Here is a 16,110-nt window from a genome sequence, read left to right as displayed (position 1 = left end):
TGGTTCCTGAAAATCAGAGACCAGTTTTGTTGTCACTGGAACTGGTTACATTTAGATGTTGCATCTATGAGATTGCCTTTTTAAAATTCTTAAGAACTTTCTTCCTCCCTCATTTGATTTTGTTGAGTAGATACCTTTTCTTAGGTCCAATGTTTCATGAACAGAACACATCAGAGAACTACCAAAGTTGTCAGAAAAATTATGCTATGACAATTTTTGATTATTTACACTGTACCTTATATTCCTAGCTCACAGCTCATGATAATTAATCATTCTTTATTACATATGTATTAAGTAATAGTGTTGAGTGCAGATGATCCTGCCTAATTGTTTCCCCTTGCCATAGATCTATATAATATGCCTTCATCAAGCTTGATTATTATTATTATTATTATTTTGCTTTTTAGTGCCACTCCTGTGGCATATGGAAGTTCCTAGGCTAGAGGTCGAATTGAAGCTCCAGCTGCCGGCCTACACCACAGATATAGCAACACGGGGTCTGAACCATGTCTACAACCTACACCATAGCTCACGGCAATGGCAGCGCCAGATCGTTAACCCACTGAGCAACGCCAGGGATTGAACCCACAACCTCATGAATACTAGTCAGATTTGTTTCTGCTGCACCACAGCGGGAACTCCCAAACTTGATTATTTTGTATTTTGGAAATGCCTAATGTATGAATCCACATTTGAATAATGCAAGCAATTTACTAATACTGCACTGGAAAAAAAATCCAATACATAAGCTTCCACTGTTCTTTTTTTGTCATAACCTAGTTGTTTACTCAGTTTCAGAAATGCACCTTTGGAAATTCACGTCTTTATTAAGGGTGATAGACTAACCTAGTTAGCACATCAAAGGGGGTATTTAAAAAAAAAAAAGAATGTGAGCAGTTTTTGTAAAAGAACAAGTAAAGAAGTCTATGATGATTTAAATGTTGTTTTGTACTTCTTAGGGATCCTAGGGAAGGGTAAGAGTTTTTTAGAGGAAATGAAACAAAATTAAATGTTTTTTTCAGATTTCTTCGTATAAGTGGTAAAAATGACTGATATAGTTTGTTTTTCCTCTGCCTTTATCAGTATTAGGAAATTCCTCTGATTCCTAAGACCTCTTTCCTGGTCATTGACAGTTTAAATTTAATGAAAAAGTGTTATTTGTAAGCATTTATAATAGCCAACATTATAACAGTCAATCACATCATAAATGCCAGTGCTGAGAATTCAGAGAAGGAAGCATCTGGAGATACCTGTTGTCACAGCAAAGCAGCTCCTGAATCCATGTAGCTAGGCTGTAAGAAGCTGCAAATAGGAACATGATGATCTCTTAAACTCTTCTGAAACTTTTCTAAGCATCCAAATTCATATCATAGCTTCCAGAATTCGGCTCAATGAGTGGTTGTCTAAGTGTTATCAGTCTTCGAGAATGGAATTATTGGTGCTTCTTACGGCAGCTACAGTTCTGCTATGTATGTTGTCGTCTTCCTCTCTTGGCTTTTCTCCCTGGTTTCAGGCCAAACCTTTGCAACCTTGGATTCTTCTCACTCCTACAACTAGAGAGAATGGTCTGTTATCATTCCCTAATTCCTCAGAACCATCCAGACCTGAGTCAAGAAGGAGGTCTTTTATTTAGGGTCATGAACAAATCCCTCTTGCTAATAGCCCACTTCCACCAACTGGCCAGTTGCAGCTCCTTGGTTCATACCCATTCCTCAGGCTAAGACCTGTCCAGGAACCCTTGGTCTGGCAGCCCTATGAGCTACCTGGTCCTCTCCCACACTGGAGCCCTGTGTTGCTCTTTCAAGTCCCAGACGACCAACCTGTGCCCATGCTTTTGTCTTGTTCCCCAGAACCCCCTGGAACAGCAGCCTAACCCATCCTTTTGCCTGCCCATATCCATCCTGCATGTGCTGTGAGATTGATCTGCGTTAACACATACATCAGAGCCATGTCTATGAAGGACCCATTCTCACTTCTGCAATTTCATAAATACATCACTCTTTTCCATCCCACATGTGATCCCTCCATCTAGAATATTGTGAATATCTTTCACATATTCACTCTCTCCTATGGATCCAGTTACCCAGCTCAGGGCTCACATTCTTCTGAATGTCTTCTTGACCAGGTGTCCCTTCCTTAGGCATCAATAGAACTTAACAAAGTTTGGGGGCTGGGACTCTATTGACCCTCTTGAGGTTCCTTTTGAGGTTCCTTGCCATGAGGTGTTCTAACTTATAGTCAAAGGACGCTGGGGATTTTCTCAGCTGTCACTGAAAATTTAAGTAGATGTCTTAAAGTAGATGTCTACTCATATCTCTTTATTCCCATGTGCAGCAGGAATTCAAATAACGTTGCATCTATTTTCTGATGTCCTCCTAAAGGAGGCCTGACTCTTGGCAGACTGATGATGATGATGATGATTTATAACAGTGGCTGATCTAAAGCTCAGAGATAAAGGAAGTCAAAGCTAGAGAGATTTTGCACATGATAAATTCTCCTTTGCTGGCTTTCAGGATGGCGCTAAAGATGTGGCTGGCAATGCATGTGGCTTCTAGACACTGATAGTGATCCCTAACTGACAGCAAGCAAGGCGAAGGGAACTTCAGTCTTAGGACCAAAAGGAATTGAATTCAGTTCATGGTCTGAATGAGCTCAGAAGCAGATTATTCCCTAGAACCTCCAGAAAGGAAAGTAGTCTAGCAGAAACTCTGATGATGACCTTGTAAGACACTGAACAGAGAGCCTACCATGCCATGCCTGAACTTCACAAAACTTACAAAACTGTTAGATTAAAAAACCCTTTTTTTATATGTTGTTTTAAGCTATTCAGTTTGTGGTAATTGATTAAACAGTAATTGAAAAAGAATGCAATGCTTTTCAGCTGGTGGTATTAGATACGTATTACAATAAGCTGAATTATGAATATTTTTTACAGAAAATAAATTTTATTCTGTGACCATCTTTATTCCATTCAAAAGTTCAGTGTCTGTAGCCAGTATTCATACATATATGCATATATTTGGATTAACGTATTAAAATAATCTGTGTCTTTGAGTCTAAGAAGTAGAAGTATTTGAATGTGGAGTCGAATCATTATTTACTATAGAATAAGAGCAACTAAATAAGCAGATCATCTCTAGTCTTGCCATTTTTTTAATTTAGATACTCAAGACTCTGATTGGAATAATTTATTTTTAAAAAGACAAAATGTCGTGTGTATATAAAAAATTGCTTGCTCCCCATGAGAAGATGCTCTTCCTTCCCAGCAAATGCACTATTGAATTACTTGCAGACAAGTTTCCTCAAAAGTCTGCCATATTTTGGAGAGTAGGATACAAAAGGAATTAATGTTTTAAATGTTATCAAAGGTTATTCTCTTTATTAACTAACTTCTGTGAGGCCATATGCCAACAGTTCTATAAATAGAGTCTAAAAATCTTTTCCATACCTACCAAGAAGTCAGGCTTATTTTAGAGAAAGTGCTGATCTGGTTAAATTAGTTAGTGCTGAAGAAACATAAGTCACGTAGTCACATGCCTTTTGTCAGAATGAAATGTGTTTATTTAAAAGCATAATTGCTAAATTTTCTTAAGGAAATAAAATAATATATGACTATAATTATTTCCCAAAGTAAGACATGTTGTACCTTCTTTCCATTATCCTGTAGGATATGATATTTAAACAAGTGGATAATTTCATGTATTCTTTTTAAATAAAGAAGGAAGAAATTTGCCATAATACTTCATTTTGGAAGCCAGACATATTAAATGATTATCTAAATTTTTTTCACGTAAAGATTTTTATGTAGATGTTTCTATAAATACACATCTTCCTAAACAGTCATTTAGCCTAAGGTAAAAATCACTCAAAACCATAAGATTCTAGTTCCTTACCATCCTTGAATACCTGTTTGCCATTAAAAAAGAAAAAAGATAGCTTTTGAATGACTTGTAATTTTTAAGAATTTCATTTTTCATTAAATATGGTTTTTATTTTAAAAACCTAGACTGAAGCTGCTGCCTACTCTGAGACTTCTCAGTACGCTGAGATTTTTGGAATTTTCTCAGTCAGTGAAAGTTGGGGCTGTACATCCTCTGTTTCTGTCTCTAGCCTCTGAGAGACCCCCCAAGGGCAAAGCCTAGGAGGATGTGACAAGGCACTGAGCACATGTGATAACTGATCAGTCAGTGTGGAATGAATAAATAATGAATGAGCATACAGTATATTTATTGCTCTTAGTCTCATTGCTATTGTTTTGGCAAAATCACCAGCCTTATAATCTATGCGTATTTCCTTGTCTATACAATCTAGAATATATTTCATCTATATAAGTATATATATGAATGCATGCATGTGTATTTGTATATGTATCTATAACATATCAAATACCATATGTTATTCAGACCTTGCATATCTGTAGATGCACATGTATAACATATCAAATATTATATGTTATTCTGACCTTGACATTTCAAAATTCATTCTAGTTGGTTTTCATGTTAAAGCAGTATCCTGGAAACCAGGGCCTATTGCTTTGATGTATTTTGTGGTATGGAATGTGGTTGACCTATTGTATTTTCACTCTGATCTTAAGAAGATGATGATGACAGTAGTAACAACAGTGATAATTTTAACAATGATAATGGTAGTTTTTATGGAGTGACTTCCGTGGCCAGGTACAGTATTAACTGGTTTATATATAGGCTATGCCATTTACTCCTACTTAACCCTGTGACTTAGTAAAGCTTATTTCATTTTGTAGACAATACTGAGATTCAGAGCAGGAAATTTGCTTCCCCAACATCCAACAACCAGTGACTAGACACTGATTCTTGAACCCAGGTGTCTTTACTCCCCAAATACACATTGAAAATACCTGTGGCTTCAATGCTGTTTTTCAGTGTGAAATGATGTCTTGAATTATGTTGTAATAACCATCTAAATGTCTGCAGTCCATTTTCACCCTAGGGATACAAACATTTTTCGACTGATTTTCTTCGTCTCTCTCTTTCTCCACCCCCAACATTTATAGCTATTTTGATGTTCTTTAACAAAACATATTCCTGATTTTATTCTTGCACAAATGAAGTAAAGTGTTATTACTATTAGTATATATTATCATTAAATATGTCCAGAATAAGTGTTCAGTATTCTCTTGCAAATTGCCAGTGAACAAATCTTATTAATACTTAAGTCTATAAAATACTACTTATATTGTCCCAGTTTGTTCAGACTGCTATAAATGAATGCCATGGAGTAGGTGGTTTATTGAAACAATATCAACTTTTTTCCTTAGATTTCTGGAGGCTGGGAAGCCCAAGATCAAAGCATAGGCAAATTCAGCATTTGGTAAGAACGTGCTTCTTGGGTCATAGTCTTCCTGCTGTGTCATCACATAGTGGAAGATACGAAGGCAATCTCCAGCACCTCTTCTATAAGGGCATTAATCTCGCTCATGAAGGCCCCACCTTCATGACCTCACCTCTCAGAGGCTCCATCTCCTAATACCATCACATTAGGGTTAGGGGAGTTAGGGGTTAGGTTTCATCATATAATGTGAATTTGGGGGGACATTAACATTCATTCTCTAGCATAATTAAGCATATTTCTGTAGGATAATAGTCAACTGTCCTGAGAATTTTATGTAGTTCCTAAAAAAAGGTTGAATATTTAATGCTTTCATTATTTGATATATGTCTTAGGTCAACTACTCTATCTTAATACTTTCACACCAGATTTGCAGCCTGACTTCTTTCCAAAGTGACATATTAAAAAACCAATATTAGTTTTACATCTAAAACCAGTTAATATAACAAATGCTATTAGAGGCATTATAAACAGATTTTAAAGGAAAACTACTCTATTTTGAAATTTAATATTTTGATTGGCAGAAAACTAAAAATCTTTATAAATTTAATAGTCTAGAACATACTTCATGTTGTCTTTCATCCTTACAGCATTTTTTTAAAGTCGTAGATCTGAAAGGTGAAATTTGTATCTCCATAAATCGGAGCTAAGTGTCGTTGTGTTTTTATGGTATTGCCTAGCTTTCCTAACTTCTCCAAGTTTCATTTTTCTCATCTACACAAATGGAGATAATTCTCTTCAGTAATTTTGCAAAGAGTAGATGAGAAATGTAAGTAAAGCATTTCACATACCACCTTGCATATTGTAACTAGTAAATCAAAACTATATTTCGCTCTGTATGAATATACAGATAATCTTTTCATTGAAGTCTCCTTCCTAATTTTTCCTCTTGTAGGAGCTTAAATGACACATCAGGCTAGTGCTACATTTATCTCTTTCATGATATAGACTAGGCAGCTCAAATCAGTTTCCCTTTTACAGGGTGCAACTCAGCGTGTCTCTGGATCCACTGCTAGAGCTGGGGATGGGACTTTTGATATTGTGTTCTTGTCAAAAGAAGAGCAGCTATGCAAGGATAACTATGTATGACAGGAAATACTCAGTAAGTTAAGACATGGAAACCAGTGACTCTTTGAATAGATGTTTGTCAAACAGGGAACAGCAAGAAATGAGTAAATTGACCAAAAGTTGCTTGCTCATGAATCTCCCTGGTTGTAGAAATGTATAACTGTGATGAGAAGTTGAAGTGCCTGTTGGTGAAGGTATTTGTGTGTCCATGTGGTCTTCACTCAGATACCAAGGGTCCAAAAACTTTACCAAGTTTCTTAATTTATATTTGTCTGTTTGTGCTCGTGCCAAAGGATTGGAAACCAGTAATATTTCAACTGACACACGTATGCAAATAAAACACAAACAAACAATGAGCTTTTGATCCACTTTAGAAGAAAGAATTTCACTTGTCAACAATGGGTAATGACAGTTTGGTGAACACCGCGAAGCATGTGAGTTCATATTACTAAGACGGAGAGGCCAGTGGGGCAGGCATATTGTGGTCTTGGTACCACTACACTCCAGCTATGGCTTGGGTCAAGTCACTTGGACTTCTTGGGCCTCTGTTTCCTGACCTAGAAAGCAGGAGACAAGGAACATCTAAGTCTGTTCTAGCTCTCACTCTGTGCCCTTCATCTCATTCAGACGTTCACGACAGGCAGAAAGTCACATCCAGATATTTTAATATGGGGACTCTACTTGAACTTGAATAACAAATCCAGGTAATTATGTAATGAGGATGGCACAAATTACCAAAGGGACTGGACACTTTAGAGGAAAGCAGATAGATGTCCACATATTTGTGTGTGTAGTTTTGTTAGTATAGGAATCTCCAGTTAGGTCATGGCATGGACTTTATATTTGGGAAAACACAGTCTAAAGGAAGTGTGTGAGTATATTGTAAACTGCCCCAAAAGGTGGATATTTTCTAGAGGGGTAACAACAGGGAGCTGAAACAGAGTTTTGCGCACTGAGATCATGTGGACTGAGATTTTAAAGAAATAATCCTTGGTTCCATTAAATAAAATGTTTATGAAGTACTCTAAGAGCCCAACATGTTGCTACAAACTCCTGTGCTTCAAAGGTGAATATTGGTCTCTAGGGGTTTATATCAAATACAGAAAGAGGCACATGAGCAGGCAATCATGATAAAATATGTTGGTCCCATGAAGAGAACAGGCAGCAGTGCCAGGGATGGTTTCACACAGGGATATTTGTGTGTCAAAGGCATGAAACATTGCCAGGGAAAGAAGTGGGATAGTGGCACTGTCAGAAAGTATAAGGCTGGGAGTTCTCATTGTGGCATAGCAGAAACAAATCCAACTAGCATCTGTGAGGGTGCGGGTTCGATCCCTGGACTCACTCAGTGGGTACAGGATATGGCATTGCCCTGTGATGTAGGTTGCAGAGGCAGCTCAGATTGCATTGCTGTGGCTGTGATGTAGGCAACTGCAGCTCTGATTCAACTGTTTTGACCCCTGGGAACTTCCATATGCCATGGGTGCAGCCCTAAAAACCAAAAAGAAAAAAAAAAGAGCATAAGGTCAGAAAGACAAGGGTGAATTTGGAATAAGTGTGGTTGGTGCAGCAGATCTGTAGGTGAACTGGTGTTGAACAAGCATGTAGACAGAGGTGACCATTCTGTGAGCCATACTAAAGGTCAGGCTGAAGACTTTGGGTTTCTTTGAGTGGGCAGTCGAACACAGAAGACAGTTTTCCCCAAAGGAAGCAATGCTCTGGGGAGGAAGCTTTGGTTCTGCCAGCTGCATGGAGAATGGATTGAGGCCCCTGGAGGCTGGTGACAGCTATACAAGTTAGAGGTGGCAGCCTCTGTCCAAGAGATGGGGCATAAAGCTTAAACCAAGGTCATGAGCACTTACAGAAATTTCAGAGTTGGGAGGGTCTGGGGAGTGTCCAAGGAGACAGAGTGGATTGCAAAATTTTTATTTAAAAAAAAAAAATTAAAACTTCAGCATTTGGTAAGCTAAGCCAATACTGTGAGCTTAGCTCTACCAACAAGTATTGCCTGTTTTCAACAAGGAACCTTTGATTTTTGTATTTCATGGTATGTGAATATATGCTAATTCCCTTTTATCCAGGAGAAGCTATCATAGAATTTTAAATTTAAGAGATTGCTGCGTTAGCAGCAGGCAGCAAAGATGTTGCCTAATTTGTTGACAGTAAAGTGGTATTCATGAGCCCCAGTCTTCTGAAACATCTGTTTGTTTAGTACCTCAAGAGCTGAGGAAGTTTAAAAATTGTCACACATTGTTGCTTGGTCTTGTGAACTTATTCGAGAATGTAAGTCTCAGCAAGATTTTATTGCAAAGATGTCCTAGGAATTGACTGCCAGCTTTACTCAAAATTTAGCAATTAACCTTCTCTTTCTAATGTGGGGATGATGGTCCCCACCTGTTGAAACTTGCTGTCATGTTGACATTCCTCATTCAAGGTAGTAAGTTTCCTTCTGTCTCTTGGGACTCACCGATTGCCTGTCATATCATAAATGCCCAAGAAATACCTAAGTTCTCATTTTTAGGAGGTGATGCATGGTGGTGGTTCAGACAGTGAAATTTGGGGTTCTCTTGTGGCGCAGTGGGTTAAGGATCTGGCCGGCATTGACACCTGCTGCAGCACAGGTTCATTCTCTGGCCTGAGAACTTCTGCATGCCCTGGTACCTCCCTCCCCCCAACCAAAAAAAAAGACAATGGAATGTGGGATCAGTAAGTTTGGGATTTGAATCTCATCATATTGCTAATTGTGTGACATTTGGAAAGATGCTCATCTTGTAGGTCATCTCTTTATCTGTAAATCAGGGAGAATAATTCTAATCTGGGCTGTTTGTTTTAAGAATTGAATATGAGAAAGTACTTAAAATAAATAGCATAGTGTTTGTCAATGAGAAAATATTCAGTATATATATGGGCTGAACCTCTTCTTAATTAATTATTTTTATAACTATTATAACTCACTTGTCACATGCACGAGTGATAGGAAATGCCCTCATCTTCATAGAGCAATATTATATATTTATACCTTTTCTTCTTTTTTTTTTTTTTTTAGCCACCCCATGGCATATGGAGTTCCTGAGCCAGGGATCAGATCCCAGCCACAGTTGCAACCAAGCAGCTGTGGCGACACTGGATCCCTAACCCACTGTGCCTGGCCAGGGATTGAACCTGTGTCCCAGTGCTTCCAAGACACCCCTCGATCCCATTGTGCCACACACTTTCCTTTTTTTAACTTCATTTAGTGGGAGGTTGTACTGATATCAAATTAACTGAAGGCAGAGTATTATAATTGTCACTATTCTCTGCTTGGGACACCACAGTGTGGTGATGTCCTTAAATTAATATGTGCGTAGTATGTATTTGGTGTATCTGTGATGCTCTGAAACATCGAGCTGTTTGAAACAGTCTCATCACCATAGAAATTGTATTTGTCTCAGGTGCACAACTGCTCAAGGTCGCTGTAATCTTTAGTGTCCGTGTCCTACTATTAATAATGTTTCATTTAATGCCTTTGTAACCTGATACTAGAAAATAATTTTATCAAAGAGATGAAGGTGGGAATAGAGAAGTTCCTCAGTGTTACCAAAACACTGGAATTGTTAGCATTCTTTTAAAACCTTTTGGTCTTTGAAGGATTATGGAAGCTAATAGCATCCTTATGGGACTTCTGTCTGAAAGCAGAGTCTGCCTGTCTGGTTCCTAATTCAGAGGAACGTTGCTCACGGCCGTGTGAGTGGGTTGCTAGGGTCAGCAACACCAGGACAAATCTATGGGAATATGGGTTTGTGAAGACCTCCATGACTGAAGCGCGTACAAGATATCATTCATCCATTCATTCCTTCCTTCCTTCCTTCAGCACATACAAATCATGGCCCTTCTGGAGTTCCCTGGTGGCCTGGCAGTTAAGGATCCAGCATTGTCACTGCTGTGGCTCTGGTTACTGCCATAGTGCAGGTTTGATCTCTGGCTTGGGAACTGCCAATGCCATGGGCATGGCCAATTTTTTTTTTAAATAAAAGAAAGCCATGGCCCTACTGTGTGTCACACAATGTAACAGACACTGGGAGTATAGCTCTGGATCACCTGCCCTCAAGGAACCTAGACTTCATGTTCCCTTAAGGATATTATTTTACTTAGTAAGGAAAAGCACAAGCTCTTTCTCTGGTTAGAACTGCTCTCTTTCGTGTCTGTAATAAAATGTCTATCAAGCTAACCTTCATGCGTGTGATCAACCACTTAATATGAAGATAACACAGCAAATGCAAGAGCAAAACTCAAGAGAGAGAATTAAATTAGTTCGATTCTATTTAAACTGCCCTTTGGGGTAGGGATACAGCGGTATATTTTAAGCTTGAACCTGACCATTTCAAACACTTATTATATTTGGCTAATGAACTAGCATTCCAAAGGGAGAAAATTAATCAGAACTTAGATTCCTGTGCAATTCATAGAGTTAGAACAAAGGAATAATAAACGAATGAAGAAATAAAGCTCCGTAGAACATTTGAAAGTTTTTAAAGAAATATTAAAAACTTCAAAATAGGAAATTTTAGGAAATAAGATATAAAGGAACTGGCAATGTTTTTGCCAGGAGATTGAATTCATCATTTTTCACAGAAGATTTAACTTGCATCATTATTCCCAGGGAGAATTCTTTCATTTTTAAGTCAGAAAAATACAAAACTAAATAGAACTCTGAGATGCTAATTGAATACAATGCTAAAATAAGATACTTCCAAATAAAAGTGTTCTATTAAAATGGACTGACAGCATATTTTAAAAATGTGATCATTTATTCTTAGGGCTTTAGTTATGAAGTGAATTTTTTTGAGATTATGTTATACAATTTTCAAAAACAAATCTTATATTTTAAGATAATAGAATGTATAGTATAATGAAATATGATATATGCAATAGAAAATATGTAGTATGTTTATATGGATGGTTTCAAAAATGCCTCAGCTTGGAGTTCTCTTGTGGTGCAGTGGGTTAGTGATCCTGCGTTGTCACTGCAGCAGCAGCTTGGGTTGCTGCTGTGACTCGGGTTCGATCCCTGGCCCAAGAACTTCCATATTCTACTGGTATGGTCAAAAAAAAAAAAAAAAGAGAGAGTCACAGCTCTGTGAGGAAATAGAATTTGACCTATGGTCGTTGGAAATGCTTCTCTGCCTTTCTTTAATTGCCTCCCTCATTATCTCAGAGATAAATATTTGACTGAATTTTGCATTTATTCATTCCCTTGAATTTCTTTGTATTCTCCCACATGTAAATATCCACATATGCAAAATATTACTTGGTTGGCCTGTTTTTTGACTCTTACATAATTATGTTACATGTTCGCAACTTGCTTTTTTTTTCCTATTCAACTAGATATTTTCAGATTTATTCGTGTTGATAGGGCTGCTTTTTTTTTTTCACTGCTGCCTCTCAGTTCATCATGTGACTATGTCAAAGTACACTTATCCTTTTCTCCTGAGAAGAACTTTTGCAGAGTTTGCAGGTTTTGCTTTTGGAAACAGATGGCTTGGGACGTGGTTACGTGGGACTCCTGGTGTAGGTGTGCATGTGTTTCTCCTGGGCACACACACAGGCGCACTGGCAGCCGTGTAGGATTTGAACATCTTCAAATTCCTTTCTGATGCCAAAGAGCTTTCAAAAGTAGCTGTACAAATTTACATTCCCATTGGTAGTGAATAATTCTTTGCTCCGTATACTCAGCAAACTTGCTACTTACCAAGGTTTTTATTTTTTGTTTTCTGGGTTTTGTTTTTGTGCTATTGTTGCAGATCTGGTGGGTTTGAAGTTTGCATCTCCCCAATTTCTGCACGAACAGAACTTTTGATAGGTTTATGAGATATTTATGTTTACTTTTCCACAAAATACCTAGTTATCTCTTTTATACATTTTTCTATGAGTGGTTTTCCTTTTTCTTAGTAATTTTAATTCTGAATATATTCAGATGCGAATCTTCTCTTAGTTGAATATGCTTATCAGTGTGTTCTGGGGTGAGGTGTCTCACTTTCCTAGGGTGTCCTCTGATGAACAAAGGGCTTATTGTAGTTTTCTTCAGATGATCAGTCTGTTTCCTTTAGGATTCATGCTTTTTGTAATTTTGTTTAAGAAATCTTACCTACTAAAACAAAAGTTTTAAAAAATTTCTTGTTTTTTTTAATAATTGTAAAATCATAACTTTTTACATTAAAGTCTTTTTTTTTTTTTTTTTTTTTTTTTTGGTCTTTTGTCTTTTCTATGGCCACACTCAGGGCACATGGAGGTTCCCAGGCTAGGGGTCTAATCAGAGCTATAGCTGCCGACCTATGCCAGAACCACAGCAACGTGGGATCCGAGCCACGTCTGCAACCTACACCACAGCTCACGGCAATGCCAGATCCCCAACCCACTAAGCAAGGCCAGGGATTGAACTGGCAACCTCATGGTTCCAAGTCAGATTCGTTAACCACTGAGCCGCAACGGGAACTCCACATTAAAGTCTTTAATTCATAATTCATTTGTAATTATTTCTTTTCTGGGTTTTGTTTTTTGTTTTTTTTTTTCATGGAAAGGTAGAGATTCAGTTTACTTATTTTCCATGTAAATAACTGATTGTCCCAATACCTGCTATCATGTAGATTGTCTTTTGTTCCATAAGCTTACAATGGCATCTCTATCATGTGTCAGATTTTCACAAACATGTGATCTAGTTCTGGGAAATTGGAGGAAATCACAGCTTTATTATTTTGTGTCTGCCTACTCCTGAACCTGTGTCAGTCCATTTTGTTTAGTGTCTTTTAATGAAGTTTATGCGTTACTTCTTAGAGGCTTAGCATTGTTCTTTGTTTCATTCATGCTTAGGCTCCTTAAGGTTTTTGTTGCTCTTGGAAATGTTATCTTTTTTATAAGATGCATCTGCTAAGAGTTTCTTTTTAAAATTTTTTTGGGAGTTCCCGTCGTGGCGCAGTGGTTAACGAATCCGCTAGGAACCATGAGGTTGCGGGTTCGGTCCCTGCCCTTGCTCAGTGGGTTAACGATCCGGCATTGCTGTGAGCTGTGGTGTAGGTTGCAGACGCGGCTCAGATCCTGCGTTGCTGTGGCTCTGGCATAGGCCGGTGGCTACAGCTCCAATTTGACCACTAGCCTGGGAACCTCCATATGCCGCGGGAGCGGCCCAAAGAAATAGCAAAAAAAAAAAAAATTTTTTTTTGCTTCACCCTTAGCATGTGAAAGTTCCCAGGCCAGGGATAGAATCTGTGCCACAGCAGCGACCCTAGCCACTGCATTGACAAGGCCAAATCCCTAACCCACTGAGCCACAGGGAGCTCCAAGAGTTTCTTTTTTGTAAAGAAATGCAATTGTTCTTTTTTTTTTTTTTTTTTTTTTTGTCTTTTTTCCATTTCTTGGGCCACTCCTGTGGCATATGGAGATTCCCAGGCTAGGAGTCAAATTGGAGCTGTAGCCGCTGGCCTGCGCCACAGCCACAGCAACGCGGGATCTGAGCTGTGTCTGTGACCTACACCACAGCTCAGGACAATGCCAGATCCTTAACCCACTGAGCAAGGCCAGGGATTGAATCCACAACCTCATGGTTCCTAGTCAGATTCATTAACCACTGAGCCAAGACAGGAACTCCGAAACGCAGTTGATTTTTATGTATTGATCTAACAGCAAACAAACTTGCTAAAAATTCTTTATTTTTTGATTCCGATTGTGTTTTTATTTCTACTTTTAAAATTTATTTCTAAATTTTTATTATACTTAATTTACAATGTTCTATCAATTTCTGCTGCACAGCAAAGTACCCAATTATACATACACACACACACACACATTCTTTTTTTCATATTATCCTCCATCATGTTACATCACAAATGATCAAATATGGTTTCCTGGACTATATAGCAGAATCTCATTACTTATTCATTCCAAATGCAATAGTTTGCATCTACTAACCCTGATCTCCCAGACTCTCCCTCTCCCTCCCCCTCCCCCTTGGGAACCACAAGTCTGTTCTTCATGTCCATAAGTTTATTTCTTTTCTATAGATAGGTTCATTAGCTCTTTAACTACTTCTGTAACTAATTTACAGATTCCCTTAGGGTTTTTATGTGAGTAATCTGTGAAGGTTACTGTATTGCATTTTCTTTTAAAATCTTTTAAATCTCATTCTGTTGTTTTCATGCAGGTAAGAAATGGGAAAGACTAGGCAACTTTCTATTTAATGGGATTCTGTTATCATTATAAGAACTGCTGCAGATATTTTACGTAACCATTTTATTGATATATTATTCATATTCCATTTAAGTAACTCATTTCAAATGGAAAAGTTAATGGGTTTTAGTGTATTTCTAGGGTTTACAACCATTGACACTATCAGTGTCAGAACATTTTCATCACCCCAAAAAGAAGCCTCATCTGCTTCCCAGCCCTATAGATTTGCCTTTTCTAGACATTGTGTATAAACAGAACCATGCAATATGAGGGCTTTTGTGATTGGCCTTTTTCTTAACTCAGTATTTTCAAAGTTTATTCACATAGTACTATGCATCAGTGTGTCATTTCTTTTTATTGCCCAATGATGTTCAAGTGTATGGATATAATAAACTTTATCCATTAATTGTTTGTTGGACATTTAGGTTGTTTCCAATTTTGGGATATTATAAATAGTGCCACTATGCACATTTCATGTACATATTTTCATGCACATATATATTTTCATTTCTCTTGAGCATATAGCTATCAGTGGAATTACTGGGTCGTGCTATGTTAAATGCAGTTTTGTTTTTTTAATAGACTCATTTGATCTAGTTAAAAGGTCATTCCTTTTAATTCCTGATTTGACAAGTGTTTCATTGTAAAGAATTTTTAAGTTTTAAGTTTTACTGGTAGCAATAGTACAATCATTTTTGTTGCTGAATAGTATTCCATTGTAGGAATGTAGTACAATTTGTATATTTTTTCACCTGTTGATGGACATTTGGGTTGTTTATAGTTTTTTGCTATTTAAAAATGAAACTGCTAGGAACAAGTCTTGTACACAAGTCTTTGTATGACATATACTTTCTTTTCATTTGGGTAAATATCTGCATGCAGAAGGACTGGATTATGTAGCAGGTGCATGTTTAGCTTTTCAGGAGAATGCCAAACTGTTTCCCAAAGTAGTTGTACCATTTCTAATCCTATCAGCAGCATGAGTTTCTATTTAGCTCTTTATAATATGCTAATAAGTTATGTTTTTCATTTCTCTAAGTTCAAATTGTTCTTACATTTGCTTTGGAATTGGATGATCTCTTTTAAGTTTTAATTTCAAAGTCCCCTTTATATCTTTAAACATATTAAATTTTTTTTCATAATCTGAATCTGATAATTCCACTGTCTTCAATCTTTGTGGATTTTATTCTTCTGTTTATTGCTTTTAATTAATCTTGCTCATAGGGACTTTTTCTTATGTTCGAGACCTTGGTTGAGGGTTCATGTTCTTAGGGGCTTATGTGTGGGGATTATTTAAGGTCTGAGTTTAAAGCATGGTCTTCAAAGGAAGATGTGTCATGTCTTCTGCCAAATACGGAGAAGCCCTGGTGACTTAAAATCACTTTAAAGTAATTTTTACTGAAATTTGGAGAGAACATCACAAATAGTATGCACTTGGCATTGAACACAAATGAGCAATGACTTTTCCGGGTTGCA

At 37.5% G+C, this 16,110-nt stretch overlaps 1 protein-coding gene and 1 long non-coding RNA gene across 11 annotated transcripts in view; both read left to right on the top strand.

Annotated features, from left to right (window-relative positions):
- Positions 1-16,110, top strand: part of CTNND2 (catenin delta 2) — a 1,014,682-nt gene that overhangs the window by 355,135 nt on the left and 643,437 nt on the right. The window lies entirely within an intron of this gene.
- Positions 978-8,302, top strand: LOC146395445 (uncharacterized). The gene is made up of 2 exons (XR_014830754.1): positions 978-5,556; positions 5,986-8,302. It is a non-coding gene; the product is annotated as an uncharacterized LOC146395445 (long non-coding RNA).

The sequence above is a fragment of the Sus scrofa genome, chromosome 16, assembly GCF_054392235.1.
Source record: "Sus scrofa isolate SSC_HxYL_T2T_F1_AM1 chromosome 16, Sscrofa_HxYL_maternal_Yorkshire_Landrace_v2.0, whole genome shotgun sequence".
Classification (NCBI taxonomy): domain Eukaryota; kingdom Metazoa; phylum Chordata; class Mammalia; order Artiodactyla; family Suidae; genus Sus; species Sus scrofa.
Note: the sequence above shows the minus strand (reverse complement) of the source record. Positions and strands in the feature narration are given on the sequence as shown.